At 42.2% G+C, this 11,307-nt stretch overlaps 1 long non-coding RNA gene across 1 annotated transcript; it reads left to right on the plus strand.

Annotated features, from left to right (window-relative positions):
- The first annotated feature begins 49 nt into the window (after window positions 1–49).
- LOC145715963 (uncharacterized) lies at window positions 50–6,900 on the plus strand. Its single transcript, XR_014138287.1, has 3 exons — window positions 50–160; window positions 849–941; window positions 6,752–6,900. It is a non-coding gene; the product is annotated as an uncharacterized LOC145715963 (long non-coding RNA).
- Window positions 6,901–11,307: the final 4,407 nt, after the last annotated feature.

Below are 11,307 nucleotides of genomic sequence, written 5' to 3' on the forward strand. Positions count from 1 at the left end.
GCGCGCGCAGTGCAGGCGTCCGGGCCGCGCGCAGGCCTCGGCCCCAGCCCCGCGCACGCGCCGGGACCCGGGGGAGGGGGCGGGGAGCGCGCCCCTGTGCTCGCGCGCCTCCTGCCTGCGCCCCGGCGGCCCCCCAGCCAATGCAAGGTTGGGCCTCCAGGTTAGCACTGTCTGGGGTTAAGCTTGCGTGGAGGTGGTGCTGCTGTGACATTTCCACCGCAGCTCGAGGGCGGCTCTCGGAGGAACCCCGCGGGTCCCAGGGCAGTGAGCGGGGGAAGCAGCCCTGCGCGCGCTGTATTCCTCCATTAAAGCCCTTAGCTAGCCCCTGGGGCTAGGAGCGCCCCCCTGACTTCACAAGGGCAGCGAGGGCATCTTACCTGTTTGGGGGCTCCCCTGTGTCTAACCCTGTGCATGGTCCAGAGTAGGTCCATCAGCCAATTACCTGTTTGCAGGTCTTACCGTAAAAAGCCTAGTCAATAGTATGCCCAGGTTGAATAATTACACGCAAAGGTGTCCGTGTAGACAGTGTAAACAGTAGTCATCCCAGAACTTTATTTCCCCTACTGCTTTGCTCATTTCTTACCTTCTTCTCTCTTGGTCCCAGTCCCCATCCCCCAAGAGCCAGAAGGTGGTGAAACTGTGACAACTAACAGACAGAAATACTGACATCCTTGTTCTCCATCATCCAGTGAAGGAAAGGTGTTACTTGACACTTAATGAGTCCCCTTAATGAAGGCACTTAATGAGTCCATTGTTGCCCCATGACTGAGGTTTATAACACTGAATCACTAGTGTTAACACCATAAGAACTCTCTCTGAGGCCTTTTTGTTCTGGTTTTGCTATACAGATTACTGCAATGTGCTTCTGTGTTCACCACGCGTAGTGCCCAGGAATAGCAGATGGTGAATGAACGAATGTCTATGTCTCTGCACGAGCAGAGGTAAGTGCTGGGGCATACCAGAGCATCTTTTCCTGTTAGAATCATCGATTCCAGGGATTAGAAAAGGCCCCCTTCCAGTTGCTCAAGTCTCCCTTATGACATCCTTTCACCAAACGGCCATAGTTGAATGCCTTCAGTAACCAGGAACTCATGGAACACTACATCAAAAACTAATGACGTAATGTACGGTGATTAACATAACATAATAAAAAAAAAAAGTAACCAGGAACTCACTTCCTTTGAAAACAGCCATTTTATCATAGGTCAACCTTGTTGACAAGGCCTTCCTACCTTGAGCCAAATCCAGCTCCCTGCATCTCCTCCTTACTGGGTTTCTACCCTGGGGATTTCCAGATCATGTCTCACTCCAATTCAAGGAATCCAGGACAAGCATTCCCTATCCCTTAGGCTGCTCCTTATAAGACATGGTCAAGATCCCACTCACCAGCATGTTAAAGGACTCTTTACGATGCACCCCAGCTTGTCTAGAGCTCATGAACGAACGGTAGTGTCCCGTTGCATGCAGAGAGGATAGAAACTCTCACCTCTTTCTAGGTCCTATGCTTCTATTAGCATAGCTCAAGATATCAAAAGAGTTGTTTGCAGCAGTCACATTACATTGGTAAATCGGGTGGAACATACTGTCAACTGAAATCCATAGAACTTATGTAATATTTAAACACCATGACCATCCCACAGTCCCCGGTCAGCTGCCAGTTTCTTTGTCCCTGCAAGTTCAGCATCTTCATGCACTCTTAGGGATGATAATGTGACAAGAGGCTTCCTCCCTTTGGGGCTTCCACCTCCCTCACCCTGATCTCATCTTGCCCTGTTTTTGTCTGACCCCGCCCACCTCTTTAACTGGTTAAAAGAAGAAAGGCAATCTGCCTTCGGTTGGCTTTCAGCAACTGTAAATGAGTCCTATGGTCAGTAAGCCACAAAAACTCAGAAAGATTTGTGTGTAACAGAAGTTTCCAGAGGTATACAATTCACTTTTATTGCTGATTTAAATTATCCCTCTGAGATACCACTATTAGTAGGTGACAGGGTGTGGCTAGCTGAGTTGTTTTTAACTGTAATGAAACTTTCTGTTCAAACCAGCCAGGTTACTGACTTTTTCTGCTACACCCAAATACAAAATGGTTGAGAGGCAATTTCCCAGGATACCAAGCCATTAGGGAGAGACTCTCCTACTCACTTGGTTGCCTTTGTCCAAAAAATTGAGTTTACACCATAAACCATCATCAAGGTAGTTTATGGGGTAATACTTCCTAGAACACCCCATGGGTCATACAAGTATGACCAGGTATTGCCTGTTTAACAAGAGTTGGACTGGGCAGTGATATGGGACCAGAACTTGGAACTTGAACCATCTACTGGGATGAGAAGGTACATGGGGATATGGTCCAGCTGCACCTGCTAAGATGCAATTATGTCTAAGGCACAGCAAGGTTCCTGGACAACGAAGCATAAACCACAGTCCCAGGAGGTGATCAGCACCAGGGTGGAGAAGGGGCATTACTGACTGACTACTATATGGCCCTTACCAATGGGATTTCACTTGCCTTCACTTTACAAATGAAGAAACAGACTCCAGGAGGTTGTGGGACTTGCTCAGTATACCTTGAGGCAGAAAAAGATTCAAACCTAAGTCTATCTGATATAAAGTCCTGTGTTGATCCACTATTTTGTATTACCTACACAGGGTGTCCTTTTGTGCATTCAGGACTCAGAAATGCTGTGTCAAACAGCATGGATCATTCAGAAATTCAGACAGACAGTCAGAAAATCAGCATCAACTACTAGAGATTTACCCCAAAGATACAAATGTAGTGATCTGAAGGGGCACCTGCACCCCAATGTTTATAGCAGGAATGTCCACAATAGCCAAACTATGGAAAGAGCCCAGATGTCCATCAGCAGATGAATGGATAAAGATGTGGTATATGTATATATACCATTGTGTGTGTGTGTGTGTATACATACATATATATATATATATATATACATAATTGCATCTTAGCAGGTGCACACAATGGAATATTAGCCATCAAAAAAATGAAATCTTGGGCGCCTGGGTGGCTCAGTTGGTTGGGCGACTGCCTTCAGCTCAGGTCATGATCCTGGAGTCCCAGGATCGAGTCCCGCATCGGGCTCCCTGCTCAGCAGGGAGTCTGCTTCTCCCTCTGACTCTCCTCCCTCTCATGTGCTCTCTTTCTCTCATTCTCTCTCTCAAATAAGTAAATAAAATCTTAAAAAAAAATGAAATCTTGCCATTTGCAATGACATGGATGAAACTAGAGGGTATTATGCTAAGTGAAATAAGTCAATCAGAGAAAGAATTACATGATACCACTCATATGTGGAATTTAAGAAACAAAACAGAGGAGCATAGAGGAAGGGAGGGAAAAATAAAAGAAGACGAAATCCAAGAGGGAGACAAACCAAAAGAGACTCTATTTTTTTAAATTTTTATTTATTTGAGAGAGAAAGAGAGCATGAGCAGGGAGAGGGGCAGAGGGAGAGGGAGGAAGAGAAGCAGACTCCCCGCTGAGCAGGGAGCCCCATGCGGAGCTCAATCCCAGAACCCTGGGATCATGATCTGAGCCGAAGGCAGACACTTAACTGACTGAGCCTCGCAGGTGCCCCCCCAAAAGAGACTCTTAGCCATAGGAAACAAACTAAGGGTTGCTGGAGGGGAGCGGGGTAGGGGGATGGGCATTAAGGAGGGCACATGATGTAATGAACACTGGGTGTTATATACAACTGATGAATCACTGAACTCTACCTCTGAAAGTAATAGTACACTATATGTTAATTAACTGAATGTAAATTAAGTTTCATTTAACTTAAAAAAATAAAGTCAGCATGAAAAAGGTCTCTCAGCAGCTAACAGGACCCAAACCATGAGAAAAGGATTAAAGACATAGGCAGAAGAAGACCAAGTCACTGCTCTTATGGGGACTGAGATATTGGGCAGGATATCATATCATTCACAGGGGAAGAACACAAGGACTCAGTTTCCAGAATCTGGTTGTACAGAGCATTAGGACCACAAGAGACGTTCAGCTCTCAGAGCTGGGATGTCAGATTGGCACTAGCACCAACTATAAGAAGTGGTTAAATGCAAAATATCAGAGCACTGGATAGAGCCCCTAAAATCTTTATATTTGCAGATGATATGATCATCAGCGTAGAAAAGCTAACAAAATCAACAATTAGAAGTAATAAGTAAGTCCAATAAGTTTGCCAAGTACAAGATCAAATGCTAAAAGTAGTTTCTTCTACATCGGCAGTAAGCAACCAGGAAATATAATAGACAATAAGATTCACAATAGCAATAAAACTCTAAAGCATAATATCCAGGAATTAACCTAACAACTTGCAAGAGCTTTATGGAGAAAATGTTAAAATTCTATTTAAGGACATAAAGGAAGATTGAATAAGTGAAGATATGCCACGGATAGGACGTCTGGACATTGTAAAAATCCATTTAATTTCTAAATTCAATGTTATACCAACCAAAATTCCAGCAGGAACTCAAATTTTAAGAAACTTCAATAAATTTATAAAATATATAAGGAAAAATAAAATGCTTAATGGTTAAGTCAGTTTTGAAAAGCAAGAACAAAGAGATGAAAACTGCCTTGCCAAATATTGTTATTACCACAGTGATAAAAAATAGTGTGGTCCTAGTATGGGAACAGATAGAACAGTAAAACAGAATAGAAGACTCAGAAGCAGACTGATGAGGCCTCAATATATATAAAGGTGATACCACAAATCAATGAGAAAAATATACATTATTTAGAAGATGTTGTTGGGGAAACTGGCTTAGTTATATGTCTACCATATACAAAGGTGAACTCCAGGTGAATTAAGGACCTACAATTTGAAAGGTAGAAAAGAAAATGTAGGAGAATATCTTTATGAATGTGGGGTAGGGATTTACTTCATAAAACAAGACTGCAAAAACACAAACCTTAAAACAAAAGGCTGGGAGATTTGACTACATCACAATTAAGGCTTTTCTCCAATGGAGAATACCATAGAAAAAGTTGACAGCAGGACACCTGGCTGGCTCAGTTGGTTAAGTGTCTGCCTTCAGCTTGGGTCATGATCCAAGGGTCCTGGGATCAAGTCCCACGTTGGGCTCCCTGGTCCCCCTCTACCTGCCGCTCCCCCTGCTTGTACTCTCTCCCTCTCCCTCTCTCTGACAAATAAATAAATAAAATCTTTAAAAAAAAAAAAAGAAAGAAAAAGTTAACAGCAGCTGACAAATTGGGAGAAGATATATGATATGTTCAAAAGCAGCTAGGGATTAATATCTAAAATATGTAAGGAACTTCTGCAAGTCAACAAAAAGAAGTTAGGAAATCCAATATAAAAATGAGAAAAGGATAGAAATAGGCAGTTCACTGAAGGAAGAGCCAGAATGGCAAGCATAGGAGAGATGCTCAAACCCATTAGTGAAAGAATAGAAATGCAAACAGTAAGGTACTACGTACACATATAGTCACCGGTATGCTGGCGTATTAAAAAAAGAGCTCCCAGGACTGGGGGGGGCGGGGCGGGGGGCGGTCCTACTTTTTCAGGTTTGCCAACTTCCATGGTGCAAATACTCTCACCCCTGCTGATTTCATGCTACCAGCATGAGGTCACTGAACAAGGAGTTCTGAAGAAATGTGTTCAATCTGCTCTCATGAGCCAGTTCCAACACACCATTGCTTCATCCATCCACTTAGCAAAAATTAGTCAAATGGTCCGAAATATTGGCAAAGATATGGGGAAATGGAATCCTCATGCACTGTTGATGGCAATTTAAACTGGTAAATACATTCCATAGAGCAATCTGGTGGTATTTAGTGAAAAAAGAATCAGCATGCTTTATGACTCAGCAGTCACCCTCCTAGACATGCCTCTGAGAAACTGTAACCCTTTTTTTTTCCCCAAGATTCATTTATTTATTTTAGAGAGAGAGAGAAAGCTCAAGCAGGGGGAGGGGCAGAGGGAGAGGGAGAAGCAGACTTTCCACTGAGCAATGAGCCCGACACAATGCAGGGCTCAGTCTCAGAACCCTGAGATCATGACCTGAGCTGAAACCAAGAGTGAGACACTTAACCAGCTGAGCCACCCAGGCTCCCCTGTTTGTAACCTTCTTCATGTGGCTTCCAGGAAGCCATTCTCTCATTTACTAGATGATCTCATCCAATCTGTGGCTTTAAATGCCATCTCTATTTTCATGATTCTGAAGTTTCTATCTCTAGCCCTGAACTTCAGACATACATCCAACTGCCTACTCCACATCTAATCTGTAGTGTATTGTAAGCATCTCAAATATAGCATGTTCAGAATAGAACCCTTCCCTGCGACCTTCCCATGTTGGTAAATGACAGCTGGATTCTTCTGTTTGCTAACTGGAATCATCCTTCCTTTCCTTCATAGTTCTGGATTTCCCAAACCAAAGTCCCATTCCCCATTTTTTAAAAAAGCTCATGACATCAATTTTTAAAGATATTTGTTTATTATTTATTTGAGAGAGCATGAGAGAGCACAAGCAGGGGGAGCTGCAGAGGGAGAGGGAGAGGCAGGCTCCCCACAGGACCCCGGGATCATGACCTGAGCCGAAGGCAGACGCTTAACTGACTGAGCCACCCAGACGCCCCTACCCATTACATCATTTTTTGATGAAGAAATTTATCAATACCACTGAAGTCCTTACAAATCAATAGTCACCAGAGACCCAGAAACTTCCTAGTGCTGTCACCCCAGGTTGCTTTCCTCTAACCCATCTCCTTTTCTTTCTCAAGGCTTCAGGTGGGGACCTGTCGACTGAAGTGGACCACAAACTGAAGACCCCCACAAGCCTCATTATCTGAATCCATGATTCTCATTCTTGGTTGCCTGCTGGAATCTCCTGAATATCATTCACAAAATATACGCTAGAGACTCCCTCAAATATTCTAACTCAACTGGCCTAATTTAAAGTCATGCTATTCTAAAAGTTTATCATCTCTTTTGTTAGTCTAAGTCCCAAAAAGACACTAACAAATGAAGTTTTCAAACCCAACTCGTTCCTGTGTGGGGAACTGCTTCCCAGGTCCTCCGGTAGGTGCCACTCCCAAACACCATATGACACAACCATTTTTAAAAGTCTTCTTTATGGGCCAGCATAAAGGAAGAAGGAACAAAGGGAATGTTTCACAGCATCAGGATTAAAACTGACAGTCCAAGAACTAAATTTTTCACACTGGCTGCTCAAAGTTTTGGCCACCCAGATACTTCCAGAAACATCTCTGGCACACAGTAATGGCATCAAGACAGTTTCCACTAGGATGTTCATTCCAATGTCCCCACCCCCCTTTGAAACATACCTTAACCAAGCCTCTAGATATATCATGTATAGAAAATGTGAAGCATAAAGGAATACCATAAACACCATCGTGAGGATGCAATAAGCCAAATCCAAAATGTGGGAACTTCTAGAGGGCAGATAACCTAATTCCTACAATCAGAAAGTAACTAAAGGAAACTGGTATAGATCAAAAGAGACATAAGAGCTCTATCCACAACCTATAATTGGCAGAGCATTTGAATCTGGATGCAAAGAAATGTAAAAAAATTATTGAGAGTTGAGGGAAATTTAACCTGAATTGGACATTAAATTACACCAAGAAATTTTTGTTGAGATGCCTGGGTGGCTCAGTCGTTGAGTGTCTGCCTTCAGCGCAGGTCATGATCCCAGGGTCGTGGGATCAAGCCCCGCATCAGGCTCCCTGCTCTGCAGGAAGCCTGCTTCTCCCTCTCCCACCCCACCCCCCGCTTGTGTTCCCTCTTTCTCTGTGTCTCTCTCTGTCAAATAAATAAGTAAATAATCCTTTATAAAAAAGGAATTTTTGTTAATTTCCTTTTTTAATTTTTTAAGACTGACTTTATTTATTTATTTATTTATTTATTTATTTATTTATTTATTTATTTGATAGAGACAGACAGAGAGAGAGCACAAGCCTGGGGAGCAACAGAGGGAGAAGGAGAAGCTGGCTCTCTGGTGGGCAGGGAGCCTGACGCGGGGCTCAATCCCAGGACCCTGGGATCATGACCTGAGCTGAAGGCAGATGTTTAACCGACTGAGTCACCCAGGTGTCCCTTTTTGTTAATTTCTTTAGGTATGAGAATAACATTGTGATTATGTTTTTATTAAAAAGTCCTTATCTGTTAGAGATTCATTCTGAAGTATTTATAATAAAATGTTTAATGTCCAGGATTTGCTTTAAAGTGGTCCATTAAAAATAAGTGTGTGATGGGAATGTAAATTAGTCCAACCACTATGGAAAACAATATGGAGTTTCCTCAAAAAATTTAAAATAGGTTTACTGTACAATCCAGCAATTCCACTTCTGGGTTTATACCCAAACATAATGAAAACAGGAGTTCATCAAGATATCTGCACTTCCATGTTTATTGTAGCATTATTCACAATAGCCATGATATGGAGACAACCCAAATGCCCATCAATGGATGAATGGATAAAAAAGATGTGATACATATATACAATGGAATATTATACAGCCATGAGGAAGGATATCCTCCCATTTGCAACAACATGGATGGACTTTGAGCAATTACACAAAGTCAGTCAAACAGAGAAAGACAAGTACCGTATGATATCACTTTTATGTAGAAGCTAAAAAAATTAAAACTGTAAAAATTAGAGATTACCAGGGGATGGAGTTAGGGAGGTTAAGAGTGATGGTGTTTAAAGACACAAACTTATAATGAATAATAAATAAGTCTTAGAGATGTAATGAATCTAGACAATAATGTACTATAATTAGGCAATGTAATAAATATCACTACATTGGTAATCATATTACAATATATAAATGTATCAAAATAACACACTATACACCTTAAACCAACACAATGTTACATGTCAAATTTATTCAATTAAAAAAATGTGTATATGATGGGAGGGATAGATGAAACAAGAATGACAAAATATGGATCATTATTAAAACTGAATGATGGGCATATTATTCTTTCTTTTTTGCATAAATTTGAAATTTTTTCCATAATAAAATCTTCAAAGAGAAAGCTCCAGAGGGCAGGGATTTTAGTCTATTTCTGTCCGTGCTGTATCCTCTGTACCTAGGACAGTACTTGGCACATAATACGAATTCAATAAATAGTTGTTGATAGAAGGGCCCAGTTCTTTAAGATTTCAGTCTCAGTAAAGATATAACTATTATGTCCAAGGAGTTTAGAAATCACAGAAGTTGCCTTGTATCACATGCATGCACACACTCTAAAATGGGAAGCATTCATACCTCACTAAAGCTCTATCAAGTTGTCTTTCCAGCAGCTGCTTGCAAAACCAATACAGTTTCATCCCTGTTCACTGTAAGCCATCAGCTGCTTAATAGCATCTTGATTAAGGGTTGAAAGAATTCCAGACCCACTGGAGCTTCCCCCGTGGGTAGAGAGCAGTTTGCATCTTGTCAACAATGTATCAAATGACTCACCTAACAAAGAAAGCCATTGACAGACCAATTAGCTGGTACTGAGTCATGAGAAAGTCTCCGTTGTGACAAAACCTGCATTGATAATGCGATGGGTTCTGACATTTCTCATCTAACCATATTTGCAACAGCAGGGAATAGTTAAGGCAAAAATAAATGTGAATTGCGTTTTTAGATTCACATGGGGTTCAACCCAAAAAGAATAAGTTACAGGTTATCTTTTTAAGGCCCATCAAAAAATCCCATGCAATCTCTTTATCACCATCAAAATAATCACAAGCATAAGCACTGAATGACACTTAGAAAAGCAACCAAATTGCATACTGGTCCATCAAATCACCGGAAATAAACTGAATGCCTCCCAGCTGAAGGGAAGTATGGACTCTAACGCAGTATAAGATTCACCCCGAGTTTTTTAGGATAAGAGGAAGAGTGTTGGGGCTACAATTATGTGCGACCTGAGCTGGAACCCCAGAACCATCTTTCCCTAGCTCTGTAAACCGAGCAAATCACTTAACTTCACTGAGCTTTAGTTTGCTTTGTTGTAAAATGAGATCATGAATACCTGACTCTGGGGCACCGGGTGGCTCAGTCGGTTAAGCATCCCACTCTTGATTTCAGCTCAGGTCATAGTCTCAGGGTCATCTGCTTGAGATGCTCTCCCCCTCCCTCTCTCTCTGCCCCTCCCCCGACTCACGCACTCTCTCGCGCACGTGCTCTCTCTCTAAAATAAATAAATAAGGGGCACCTGGGTGGCTCAGTCGTTAAGCATCTGCCTTCGGCTCAGGTCATGATTTCAGGGTCCTGGGATCGAGCCCTGCATCAGGCTCCCTGCTCCACAGGAGGTCTGCTTCTCCCTCTCCCACTCCCCCTGCTTGTGTTCCCTCTCTCACTGTGTGTCTCTCTCTGTCAAATTAAATAAATAAATAAATAAAATAAAATAAAATAAAATAAAATCTTTTTAAAAAAATACCTGACTCCAAGTGGGTGCTCAGTAAATACCTGGATGACAACTATAGCATGTGGTCATGAAACATGAGCATGAGAAAAGAATACCAACAACCTGCTGAAGAAACAGTGTTAGTTCTAGGGATTTCCCAAGAGGGAGAGCACATTGCAGGATGGGGTGATCAGGAAGGCCTTCAAGGAAGAGATAGAGTTAAGTGGGGAGGATAATGAGTTACATAAATGAGGAGCTAGCATTTACTGAGGGTTTAGTATGTGCTATGCATTGTTCTAAGCACTTTCATGAATTATTTTACTCCTGAAGGAGAAATATCATTTAGTTTCATCTTCCAGCTGGAGAAATAAAGGCATAGAGTAGTTAGGCAACTTGCTCAAGATCACACAGTGGGGGCACCTGGGTGGCACAGTGGGTTAAGCGTCCTACTCTTGGTTTCCATTCAGGTCATGATCTCAGGGACCTGATCTCAGGGTTTTGAGACTGAGCCCCACATGGGACTCTGCGCTGAGCATGGAGTCTGCTTAAGTTTCTCTCTCCTCCCCCTCTGCCCCTCCCCCTCAAATAAATAAATGAATCTTAAAAAAAAAAAACACACAGTAAATAGCAGAATCAGGATTTGAATCCAGGCAGTCTAGTTCAAGAGATTAAACTCTTAACCACGATGCTTTGCAAGAGAGAGGATTGGAAGCAGAAAAGCTGACCATATGTTTGAAGGATGTAAAGAGTCTAGCTAGCACAGAGCCTGTGGTATAGACTGGTAGAAGATGAGCTGGAAAGGGAGTTTGAGGCTAGATCAAGAATGGCCTCGAATGTCACACAAGGAGGCTAAGAGACTCTTGCGGGGATGAAGAAAATCCACCATAGAATCTGTCAGAAATGTTCA

This window comes from Leptonychotes weddellii, chromosome 10 (genome assembly GCF_054177405.1).
Source record: "Leptonychotes weddellii isolate Sample4059 chromosome 10, ASM5417740v2, whole genome shotgun sequence".
NCBI classification, from domain to species: Eukaryota; Metazoa; Chordata; class Mammalia; order Carnivora; family Phocidae; genus Leptonychotes; species Leptonychotes weddellii.